This window comes from Botryllus schlosseri, unplaced genomic scaffold (assembly GCF_051294905.1).
Source record: "Botryllus schlosseri isolate E-star unplaced genomic scaffold, Bs_hap1 Bs17a, whole genome shotgun sequence".
In the NCBI taxonomy this organism is placed as follows: Eukaryota; Metazoa; Chordata; class Ascidiacea; order Stolidobranchia; family Styelidae; genus Botryllus; species Botryllus schlosseri.
The window spans coordinates 1490493-1502849 of NW_027648626.1; the positions used below are offsets into that span (position 1 = coordinate 1490493).

The 12357-nt window shown below is 40.9% G+C and overlaps 1 long non-coding RNA gene across 2 annotated transcripts; it reads right to left on the reverse strand.

Moving 5' to 3' along the window:
* Positions 1–126: 126 nt before the first annotated feature.
* Positions 127–2457, reverse strand: LOC145459585 (uncharacterized). 2 transcript variants are annotated; one of them, XR_013921466.1, is made up of 4 exons: positions 2384–2457; positions 2087–2235; positions 1897–2022; positions 127–1469 (listed from the first exon to the last, which is right to left on the reverse strand). It is a non-coding gene; the product is annotated as an uncharacterized LOC145459585 (long non-coding RNA). The 2 variants fall into 2 exon arrangements; XR_013921465.1 differs by having other exon boundaries at positions 2087–2431.
* Between the last annotated feature and the right edge of the window lie 9900 nt (positions 2458–12357).

The following is a 12357-nucleotide window of genomic DNA, read 5'->3' on the forward strand; positions in this document are numbered from 1 at the left end:
TATGTAGAAGGCTGCCCAGAACCTCAGCTTGCGGTACCAAGTAAAACAGATGAAATTATAATAGCGGAACTGATAACACGCGGTGAGGACGCACGGTAAAATCCTGCCATCTGACCATCTCCATGTCTAGTCCAAAGTCACTCAACTATGACAAGTCGTCCGACTAATAAGCGCAATGTTACGAGAGTACTGGAGCGCAAAATGTTGCACAAAAGTCCGTCGGCGCTAACCTGCGGTAATGGAAATCCTTGCTTGCCGACCTTATATTTCGACTTTTAACGGTTATTTCTCGAGAATTATTTGGCTGTGTGTGATTTCAAGGATTGCAGTATGTATTTCAACGACATTAAAACGAAATATTTATAAATGGGTGACCTTCAAACGAAATATACCTTATATATGCTGCAATATCAATCTTGGCGTAGATCGAAATTATTACTAGTCGGGATGCTGGATTATTGCTGGTCATGACCGTCAAGTTTTACAGTCCACCATAGCCGCACGAATTCGATGACCTGGTATCATTGCCCAATGGAACTGGAGTACTCACTGACTGGACAACCAACCTGCAAGCAGACAATTACCACCCTTCGCACCGGGATTTCCGACTAGCCTCCGCGTCTAAACACATGTCTGCAGCACCTTTTCTGCAATAGACGAGAACTTAACATGTAGAAACCTTATCTTCAAAGTCCTCAGATGTGAAAATAAGTTTTTTTTTATTTTTCGTCTTATACCTGACCTTGCAGCACATTTCCAAGCATACTGTTTTCTCTCTTGTACGATTCTTCATTTCTCTTTAACAATTTTAAATCTGACAACAAATTTACGGGTGCTTTCTGTGATATATCCATGTAATTGGATGACACGAAATATAGGTAGTCCAATCCATTTTATTGAAATTTCCATCAGATCAAGTCACCATAAGATTGCAATATAAGGAAAACGATTGAACAGTGCCTAAATGATTTGGATCGGTCATTTCAATTAGTCCCCCACCTTGACCAAGAGCATGTAAATAAGAGGCATATACAGTCCAGGAAAAGATAACAAAAAGGACTAGCAATAAAAATGTCGACATATCATATCACAGTCCTGCAGTCTGAATAGTATTCATTCAGTAGAAACAGCTTGCATGTAGGCCTGGACATGCTTGACGACTGCCGGTAATGTCCATTCTCGGCAATGGCATTCTTGGTAATTACCATTCTCGGTATTGGTATAGGTCCGGTTCATAGTGGGCTGGCTGCACGAATATCGACCAGTGCACCACGAAAATATGAACGATTGGTGAATTGTCCAACCCGCCAGGGCCAGATAGTATAAGCCACTTCTGAGAGCGATTCCATGCATTCATATTCCGAGTCATCAATTTGGGGTTCGCATGGAATATGGAATTGAGATACCGCCATCAGTTTCAAAAGAAGCGATGAATTCCGTTGATGTTGCATAATTCCCCGCATGCAGGCCTGAATAAAAATATAACATACTAAATGAATAAATACACTAAAATTAATCTCGTACCGAACTAAATATATTTGCGAGTGCACCCTTTGAGGACTGCTTAAACAAGAGAAAATCAAGGATGCGTTTTGCAGGTAACAGCAACTGCTTATGGCTACAATACAAAGTATGCTCGATATAGTCTAATGCTGGCTTCAACTGATTTCCATGTAGGCTATGATTGGAAATTTCAGTTATTGACAGATATAATCATTTGAAAAATGCTCAAGGTCACTGATAATGACAAAGCACAACAATACGATGAAAATGATATTGCCACTTCAAGAAATTCAGGCTTTGTGACAACCCCCGACACTGTACCATGACCGAGGAGAAAAGACTAATAAGGTTTCCAATGAGTAAAAGGTTGTGCAGCATCAAACAATGTCTTACCTGTGCAGTGTGCAGCTGTCCTCGCAACATCATATGGTATCGTGATTTGTGATGGATGGTTGAATATGCTTGACGGGTAACTCAAGGCTGATCTTAGATTATCAGCAGATGGTATTTCATTCCAATCTGCAAACGGAATTATACAATGCTAAGCAATGGTACTCTTCAGCAGTATACAATTAAATCTTACCAGCCAGCCGCTTTCCACATCCGCACGAAGACTCATCCGAAACAACAGCAACCACCTTGACCGGTTTGTTAGCAAGCGAATAATTATTTCAAGAGTGATATTCCATAGTCTTCTCTCCATTGGCGGACTTCTCCCAGTGAAATCATATGCTGCATAAAATATGACCCATGATTAGGATAATATAAAGACATGAAGGATGAACCATGAACGTATCATATCACTGGATCTCTGTATTTGACATTTTTCGAACGCTACATGTACTACAGTAGACTTACTACTAATACTACGGTACTGTACCTTTGATCCCACTTCTTCTGAAGTGACGACGTTGAGGATTGGATTTATTGGGAAGAGAGAGAGAGAGAGAGAGAGAGAGAGAATCTTTATTCGTATACATTACATATCAACATAACACTACAAAAAATGTATCAGTGAAATGCGACATGCAAGGTAGACGGGAGGCTCGATATGACATAGTCTTCAGAGCCGAGCCACCCGGGACAGGAGCAAGAAGCGAAATAGAACAGGACAGTCTCTATCAGACACTATTTTGCTTCTTTCTTGAGCTATCCTTCCTTGATGCTTCATTTTCTTGACCTTCCACAGCACATCCAGTCATATTTGCGCCGCGAACTCCAAATAATCCAACCTACAACGGCGTTCGCCGTAAGGCGCCCTACTACATAACATCAAGTTGTGCAACATTTCTCGCTCCATGAAAATACGTTCGGACGACTTGTCATAGTTGAGTGACTTTGGTCTAGTCCAGAAAGATAATTTGATGATAATTATCAAAGTGATAAATACAAGTGGGATAATTGATACTAGTCTTTGACACTGGTAAAAGGTTATTTTATAAAGTGTGTAGCTTCTTCTTTATAAGAACAGTAATCTGAATTATTACCAACTTACGGAGAGTAGTAATCTATACTTTTACTAAGCAGTGCGCATTCAGCAAAGAGCAACAATCAAATATGTACTCAGACAGAGGGGAGTCCCCCATCTATATTGCGGCCGAGGTCATTGAGCCGTAAACGAATCACAGAGAGGCAACAAAACAGACGATACCCATACCCATACCCAAGCTAATGTTAATAACCATGCAAGATGTGGAATATTATATTTATTAAATTGTCAAACTGATATTAGATCAGTGGTCTCCAACCTTTACTAACATGGCGAACTCCTGCGCCAATCAACAAGTCTTCTATGGCCCGAATGATTGGCCAGTAACATAAAATACGAACATCGATCTCATTGCACGACTGATACATCACTATAGAATATTGGCCCATAGTCAACTGTGCATCAAAAGAACAACTCCATATGATTGTCACACGAAACGAAAATATCAGGAAGAATATTTCCTGCCAGGCATTTCTGCTTTCTACTTATTAGCCGCCGTACAACCCTAAGGTGTCGCTATGACTCCATAAGGTATGCTCAATGATTTCGTATGCCAGACCTCGGGTGTACTGCTTTTCATATTCACTGTCCACTGTTCAGTTTAGCTGTCAGTTGTAGTTCTAATTTCAAAGTAGTTATAATTCTAGTTCATGATTTTTAACAGCTATAGTTCTCGTTGAGCATTTAAAAGAAAATTAGCTGCCGATAAACCAAAACTTGAATCATAAGTAGAAAACTTGTTGTCATCTAACGTAAATGGTGATGCCAGTTGGGTGATGTGCTTGCAGCCATTGCTAGAACAGAATCATCACTAGTGACAGTTGAGCAGCTATGATGTGGTTTTCGAAGGTCAAAACCCGTCATATTTCAAACTTGCACCGGTGTTCATTGTTCATGCGCCAATATTGTTTTGTGTTGTGTTTAAACGGAGCCGAATGTTCGCTCCTGTTAATTGATTGTCCGCTGATTGCGATTGATTGGTGTCATCACATAATTACTTTATATAACGGTTGCTCGCGGTGTTGGGTTCTCTTTTGCTGCAATAAACTTCTGTCGTAAGCCGACATCGTTCTTGGTGCCTATAGGGAATACAGGCTCTATACTGGCGATGCAGAAAGCCGATTCTAATAAGATAAAGATGAAGTCGATTCGTTCGGGATTGAATCTAGTTGTGTTTTATAGTTGCGAGAGTTTTTTCTATAGCGTGTCTAAAAGTGAATGATTCGAATTTAGTTACTCAATTTGAAAATCCAGTGATTTGTACAAGTCTGATGAAGAACGGCGCTTTTACCATGCATGTCTATCTTGACAAGGGCCTGTAATAGAGTTTGGATAAAGATCTATTTTCGAAAAGGTTGCCTGACATTCTGCAGCACTTTTTCGGTACGGCTTTACATATTGGGAAGTGATCCCCATGATCACCACCAATGGGCATTCCAAAAAATACCATGACTATAGTACGCGAACGCCAGTGGCGGCTCGTCCTATAGGGCAACTGGGGCATTGCCCCACCTAAAATTCTGTTCAATAACAATTCTTTACCATTTATAGACGCACCGAAATCACAGCGAAAATCGTATTCTTCCTGTCCTTTCGCTTGTAAATGCCCATATATATAGCGAAGTCTCTGCAAAAATCGAATTCTCTTCCTTGTTTTCGCTTTGCGAATGCCTAGCCGGGGCATGCCCCGGTAGCGCTCATAACAAGCTTTCACTGTCTATTCTCTCAAAGCCGCGCACAATAAAGAAACGGCGATTTACTCTCTCCTATTCATAAAATTACCGAGCAACCGGGGCAACATAGCCTAGTCGCCCTTAAGGTGTGATGTAACAATCGTATCTATATCTGAACTCAGTTACCGTCATATGAGTTGAGTCGATCTTTGCTGGTATAGGTCGATTTTGATGGTGTTTCACTAGATGATAATTCTTGAAACTTGGTATGTCATGCCGTGATGGTGGTATTTAACACTGTCATGAGTTTCAGGGTTTCTACTTAAAGTCTAGGGTAGTAATTCCGTTTCCGAAGTCGAGTGTGTGCGTATCCGTCATGTATCGCAAACAGATTTTGCTCAAAAGCCGGTATTGTTGTCCATTGATTTTGACGATGTTCCATTCCGAGATCAGTCATGACATTTGGTACGGTGAGTCTTAATGTTAGTATCGAACGCTGAACCAAGTTTCAAGTTTGTCACTGAACTATGTTAGTGGTAATTTCGTTTCCTAAGTCGAGTGAGATCTGACTCGTCATTTATCGCAAACATATTTTACGCAAAGCCGGTATCGGTCTCCATTGATTTTAACGGTGCTCCTCAGCTAGATCGGTCACGAGCTTTTGCATGGTATGTCTTGATTGTAGTATCGAACGCTGTGCCAAGTCTCAAGGTTGGTACTCAGTGATTCGGGCAGCAATTTCGTTATCAAGGTCGAGTATGGTAGAGATGTGCGCTGATCTGACACTTAGCCTACCTAACGCATTGCGGATTTCACGCAAAAGCCGGTGTATCTGTGTTAACGCTAACTGTGTTCCATACTGAGATAGTTGATGAGATGATGATATCATGAAACGGTTCACTAACATCCTCGGTTTGCATTCAAATATTTAGTTTTATTTTATATTCTTCAATGTCAATTTCACCGTGCAATTGTGGCCTTCAGGCCATTTGCTTACCATTACAACCCCTGTCAAGCGCGATAGCTGTTTCGTTTTCGATGGCGGCTAACAGCTGATCGCTTGATCAGCCTATCCCTCAGTAAATTTTACGCAAAATTCGGTGTTGGTCTGTTCGTATTAATTTTGACAGTGTACCATACCGAAAACGGTCATGAGGCTACTTCTCGATGATTTCATGTAACAGTGTACCAAGTTTTCGGCTTTCAATCACGTATTTATTCGGTATTATATTTTCCAAAGGCGATTTTGCAGCAGACATATAGACACTATAGGCCGTACGTGCCGTACATCTCCTATGCTGTACCGGGACCGAATTTCCGAGGCTGCTATCCGTAGTTCTTCAGAATGATGTTTTGGATTCAATATGACATGTCCAATCTATGAGATAACAATTGCGTATGTGTCCGAACTCGTTGACCTTTCCAGTTAGGCTTACGCAATCTCTCGAGTTATAGTCATTTCCATTTCTGCAGATAATTAGTCAGGTGTAGTGCGAACATGAACCGTGTCGAATCTTTGTTCCGCACACCGTTTACGCAGTTACCACACTTCAAGTCACAGCTCACCAGCAGACCTCTCGCGGCACGTACGTTAAAATCACTGTTGTCGTTCGTGTTACCGTACCACCAAGTTACTTGTTTACGTTGGAAAACGCCATTGTGACGTCATCTTGATGTCGCTTGCAGCCCTTGCCCCACCCCCCGATATTGTCACGAGCCACCACTGGCGAACGCGAATGAAATTTCTGACACTGTCACATTTTTGTTTTGGCAATCGGAAATGTTGTATTGTTTCCGCACATTCAAAAGGTGCATTGCATTTCATAGGTCAAATGCAACTCAATTGTATCGATTAAGAGAGGTATCCAGGTGGAGACAAAAGAGATGAAAATAGGGAACACTTGAAGCTCGCTTAAAAACGATAAATGTTGGCATGCTCATGGAGAACATTGATTGTTGGTAATCATGAGGAACATTTCCCAGTGTGTGTGGAATATATCAAAGAAGGTATTGCAGCATGTGCAATGTGCAATTGTGCATAAGTTAGCAAATTATAAAAAATCTTCAAATTGATTAATTTGTTGTATAAAGCTTTCATCCCTGGAAGTACCGTAATTTTCCATGTATAATGCGCAAAATTTTACCGATTTTTTGCTCTAAAATAAGGGGTGCGTATTATACATGGGTACAGTAAGCCTTGAAAAATAAATCCTTCGATCAAGAACTTGAAATTACACCTTTCTTCATGTTTGTTTAAGTCGCGCATCACCTCTAGCCATTGGGCCCCATAATTCGTATTATAGAGTGTAACGCGCTGATAAATAGAGAAGCATGTTGCCAATTAACGAAAAGCGTGTTTCTAATTAACGAGAGTCGTCTCTTGCCGTTTGTACGCGAGCGAAATTAGGTTGGTGATTGCTACAAGCGTGCGCGGCAATCTTTGCTGATTCATCGCGTCAACGATATGCCTTAATAATCGCATTTCGCATACACATGTGCGCAAGATATAATCGCTCGCGTAGCCTAATCAGTCGCATCTCCAACAGGACTGGTGCGCCCGACATAACCGTTGGCCTGAGCAATCGCATCTGTAATTGTAATAGGCCTCGTGCGCAAGATGTCGTGTGTCGCTAGCCTGAACTATCGCGTCGCCGACCTCACGGACTTTGGCTACTATCTACTCTCATTAAGAGACAATGCCGTTGATGGTATTATGATTAGCGATCATTATGTCATGATTGTTCGACAGTGACATTGCAAAACAGAACAACATCGTGTAAAACGCAACTATTCAGTATTCATGTACTGCGAAGGCAGGGTGCGTACTATACATGGGTACAGGCTTTTTCCTAGAATATACACGTCATTTCAAGGGTGCGTATTATACATGGGTACAGGCTTTTTCCTAAAATATACACGTCATTTCAAGGGTGCGTATTATATATGGGGGCGCACTATATTCGGAAAATTACGGTATTGCTGTTTGTCTCAGGTTTTTGGTTAATTTCGCATTATGATTTGTGTTAGAAGCATATAGAGCTGCTTGATTAAGGTCTGTACCTATGGACACAATGATTCCGGTACCGTACTCGAATGTCGCATTAATTGCAAAAATTCAGGTTGGCTATATTGGCTAAGGGTCGCAATTTATTTCATTTGTCTGTTCTTGAGTCCACGATCATCACTATGAGCAAACCTAGTCTATGCCAACAGAAAGAATTTGTGTATCATTTGAAAATCGCGCATTAACTTGTTTTGCTTCGCTATCTCCATGCCAACGCTGCAGTTCTCTCGTTTTCCCAACTTTGTATATTGTCTGTGTGACGTCATAATTAGCGATATATTTTGTTGCTGAACATAGTTATTCGAATTCTCGCATTATTGCTGACGATATTCCCCTGACGAGGGTCAGCCGAAAAGCTTCGGGAATAAAATGAATATTTTATTCAAATTCAGGTTGAGTAGTAAGAGATGATTTTCATGTACGGTAATGTAATCATTAGGGTTGTCCATAATTTAGAAAATCTCAAAAGTTATGCGTATCCATGCCTTATTTTATAGAATATGGATAGAAAACGTCAATGAACCAGCAATAAGCTCACAGGAAAGTCGTTAACATTTGTCTAAATGCGTTCGAAAATAGCTGCCGTAGAGTGGGCGTTTCAGCGACCATAGAACGACAAGCAGACTAGTATTCACGAAATCAAGGCGCTTGATTAGCTAATCTGCTATGCTTCAATGATCACGACGGTGGCGGATTGGTGATCAGCTGGTCAAGGAGTCGGCTAACGGCGGTGATTCTGTAAGCGCATTGTAGGTTGGTCCGCAGATAATGATTTAAGATTAATTCAGAACATGTTGAGTGACGAAATACATGATGAACAAAGAACAGCTGCTTCACAAAAACTTTAAATACATGACTTGATGGCTTATTGTGAAGGCAACCGTTGTAGCCTGTATGCCTTATTTTCATTGAGGGAAAGCACAAAAACACGAGAAGAAATATTGCGAAGGCGCTTATGCAAGTGGTGAACGAACTTCTAGTTTCAGAGGGGATGTACCATGATTGAATACAAATATAAAGCTTGACATTGACACTACTGTGTATGATCTTATCTTGTCGTGCTAGCCTATATAATTGAACTCGTAAAAGCTGTACGGGCTGGATGAATCAGCCATTTATGCTTGTCACTTGTCACATTCTTGCAGCATAATGAATCATACCCGCGAGCGCTGTCAAAGTCCTCAATGATGCCCCGGAAAAAGTATAAAGGCAAGCATTGACTATGCTGGTAGGGTCAGCAAAAAGACTGTTCGCTTGCAATGTTTAGCATGTCCATAATGAATCTTAGATCATTACCGGCTGCGTCACGACTAATGCCTGAATCAAACCAGACATGGACATAAAAAATAATGTATTGAAGCTGAGCGGTAGTTAAATTTCTTCAGAGTCCCAATGTACCTACCCAATCTACCTGGTCGGCCCACATATCTTCTGAGCATACAGGATTGTGTCCAGAATCCATCTCACATGGTGTGCTGCACCAGTTGGGCGATAACTAATATACCTTACCTGCACTGCACCCAGAAAAGCAGGACCACTTAGTGTAATCTCAATCATATCAGATAGGTATTTCTGGGATCTATAAGTTCACAAGCATTCGCTGTTTCACCTCTGTCATGCCTGCAAGAGGGTATTGTTGTTCTGAACCTATCGTTATATAGTTTTAACACTAAAAATTCAATGACCAAGTGTCTCATTTTATTATTTAATCACCAATGTACAATGCGCTTACAGAATCATCATTGCAGTTAGTGTACTTCTTGAACTAGTAGAAGCACATATTCAGCAATCCGTCGTGGTCGTGATCCTTCAAGCATAGCTGATTAACCAATCAAGAGCCGTGATTTCGTGATTACTAGTCTTCTCGCCGTTCTATGGTCGCTAACACGCCCACTCTATGGCAGCTACTTTCAAACGCATTTAGACAAATGTTAACGACTTTCCTGTGAGCTTATTGCAGGTTCATTGACGTTTTTTATCAATAATCTACAGAACAGTGGCGGCTCGTCCTATAGGGCAACTGGGGCATTGCCCCACCTAAAATTCTGTTCAATAACAATTCTTTACCATTTATAGACGCACACCTATCTATATAAACCGAAATCACAGCGAAAATCGTATACTTCTTGTCCTTTCGCTTGTAAATGCCCATATATAGCGAAGTCTATGCGGAAATCGAATTCTCTTCTGTGTTTTCGCTTTGCGAATGCCTAGCCGGGGCTTGCCCCGGTAGCGCTCATAATAAGCTTTCACTGTCTATTCTCTCAAAACCGCGCACAATAAAGAAACGGTGATTTACTCTCTCCTATTCATAAAATTACCGAGCAACCGGGGCACGATAGCTCTGTGCCCTTAAGGTGTGATGTAACAATCGTATCTATAGCTGAACTCTGTTACCGTCATATGCGTTTAGTCGACCTTTGCTGGTATAGGTCGATTTTAATGGGGTTTCACACCATGAAAACTCTTGAAACTTGTTATGTCATGTCGTGATGGTGGTATTTAACACTGCCCCAAGTTTCAGGGTTTCTACTTGAAGTTTAGGGTAGTAATTCCGTTTCCGAAGTTGAGTGTGTGCTGATCCGTCATGTATCGCAAACAGATTTTACTCAAAAGCCGGTATTGGTATCCATTGGTTTTGACGGTGTTCAATACTGAGATCGGTTATGACATTTGGCACGGTAAGTCTTAATGTTAGTATCGAAAGCTGTACCAAGTTTTAAGTTTGTCACTGAACTGTGTTAGTGGTAATTTCGTTTCCTAATTCGAGTGAGAGCTGACTCGTCATTTATCGCTAACAGATTATACGCAAAGCCGGTATTGGTCTCTATTGATTTTAACGATGCTCCTTACCTAGATCCGTCATAAGCTTTTGCACGGTATGTCTTGATTTTAGTATCGAACGCTGTGCCAAGTCTCAAGGTTGACACTCAATGATTAGGGCAATGATTATGTCAATTTCACCGTGAAATTGTGGCCTTCAAGCCATTTGCGTACAACCCCCCCGTCACTTGATCAGCCTATTCCTCCGTAAATTTTACGCAAAATTCGGTGTTGGTCTGTTGGCATTAATTTTGACAGTGTACCATACCGAAAAGGGCCACGAGGCCACTTCTCGATAATGTCATGTAACAGTGTACCAAGTTTAGGGCTTTCATCCACGTATTTATTCGGTAATATATTTTTCAAAGGCGATTTCGCAGCAGACCTATAAGACAGTAATAAAAACGTATGTGTCGTGTTACAGTCTCCAGTTTCAAGGCCAAAATCTCTTATGCTGTACCAAGACCAAATTTCCGAGGCTGCTATTCTTAGTCCTTAACAATGATGTTTTGGATTCAACAGGACAGGCCCAATCTATGAGATAACAATTGTGTATCTGTCCGAATTCGTTGACCTTTCCAATTAAGCTTACGCTATCTCTCGAGTTATAGTTATTTCCATTTCTGCAGATAATTAGTCAGGTCTAATGCGAACATGAACCGTGTTGAATCTTTGTTCCGTACGCCGTTTACGCAGTTACCACACTTCAAGTCACAGCTCACCAGCGGACCTCTCATGGCACCAGAGTGTACTCAAAGGTGGTGTGGACACAGAAAGAAATTCTCCCGTTCACGCTTCACTTGGGTAGTCAAGATTGTTATTTTCGATCCGTTTTCAGTACTGACTCAGTGCAAAAGTCGGTATTGGTATATGTCGATGTTGGCGATGTTTCATATTGATATGGGTGACAAGTTTTCGTATATTTTTGGTATATCTGGATGATGTGATCTAATACTGTACCAAGTTTCAAGGTCTTCACTTCATGATTAGGGCAGTAATTGCGTTACCGGAGTCAAGTATGCTATTGTCAATCCGTCTGAAACAGTGATTTGACGCAAACGTAGGTATCAGTATGTGTTGATTTTCACGATGTTTTATACCGAGATGGGTCACAAGATTTGGTATGGTATATCTTGACGATATCATGGAACACTGTACCAAGTTTCAAGTTTCTCACTCATGATTAGGGTGATAATTGCCTTATTCAAATCGACTTAGTATAACTGTGCGCGGCCTACGCATTGCCGATTTTACGCAAAACTGGCTATTGATATGTTTTGATTTTGAAGGTATTCTATACGTAGTTGGCAGACAAGATTTCGTATGGTATATCTTTATTTTATATCAGCTAATAATGTACCAAGATTAAAGTCTTTCACGCATTGATTAGGGTAGTAATTGCCTTACAGAATTCGACAATGCCTAGATGAGAGTTAGACTGAAACTAGGCTACCGCATAACGGATTTTACGCAAAAGTCGCTATTGATATGTGTTAATTTTGACGGTGTTCTATACGTATTTGGGAGACAAGATTTCGTATGGTTTACCTTCATTATGTCAGCTAACGATGTACCAAGTTTCAAGGCTATCATGCATTAGGGTATAGGGTAGTAATTGTCTTATCCGAATCGACTATGTATATAGGTGTGCGCTCAACTAAAACTAGGCTACCGCATAGTAGATTTTACGCAAAAGTCGCTATTGATGCGTGTTGATTTTGACAGTGTTCTATACGGAGTTGGGAAACAAGATTTCGCGTGGTATATCTTGATTATATCAGCTAACGTGTCAATTTTCAAGGCTG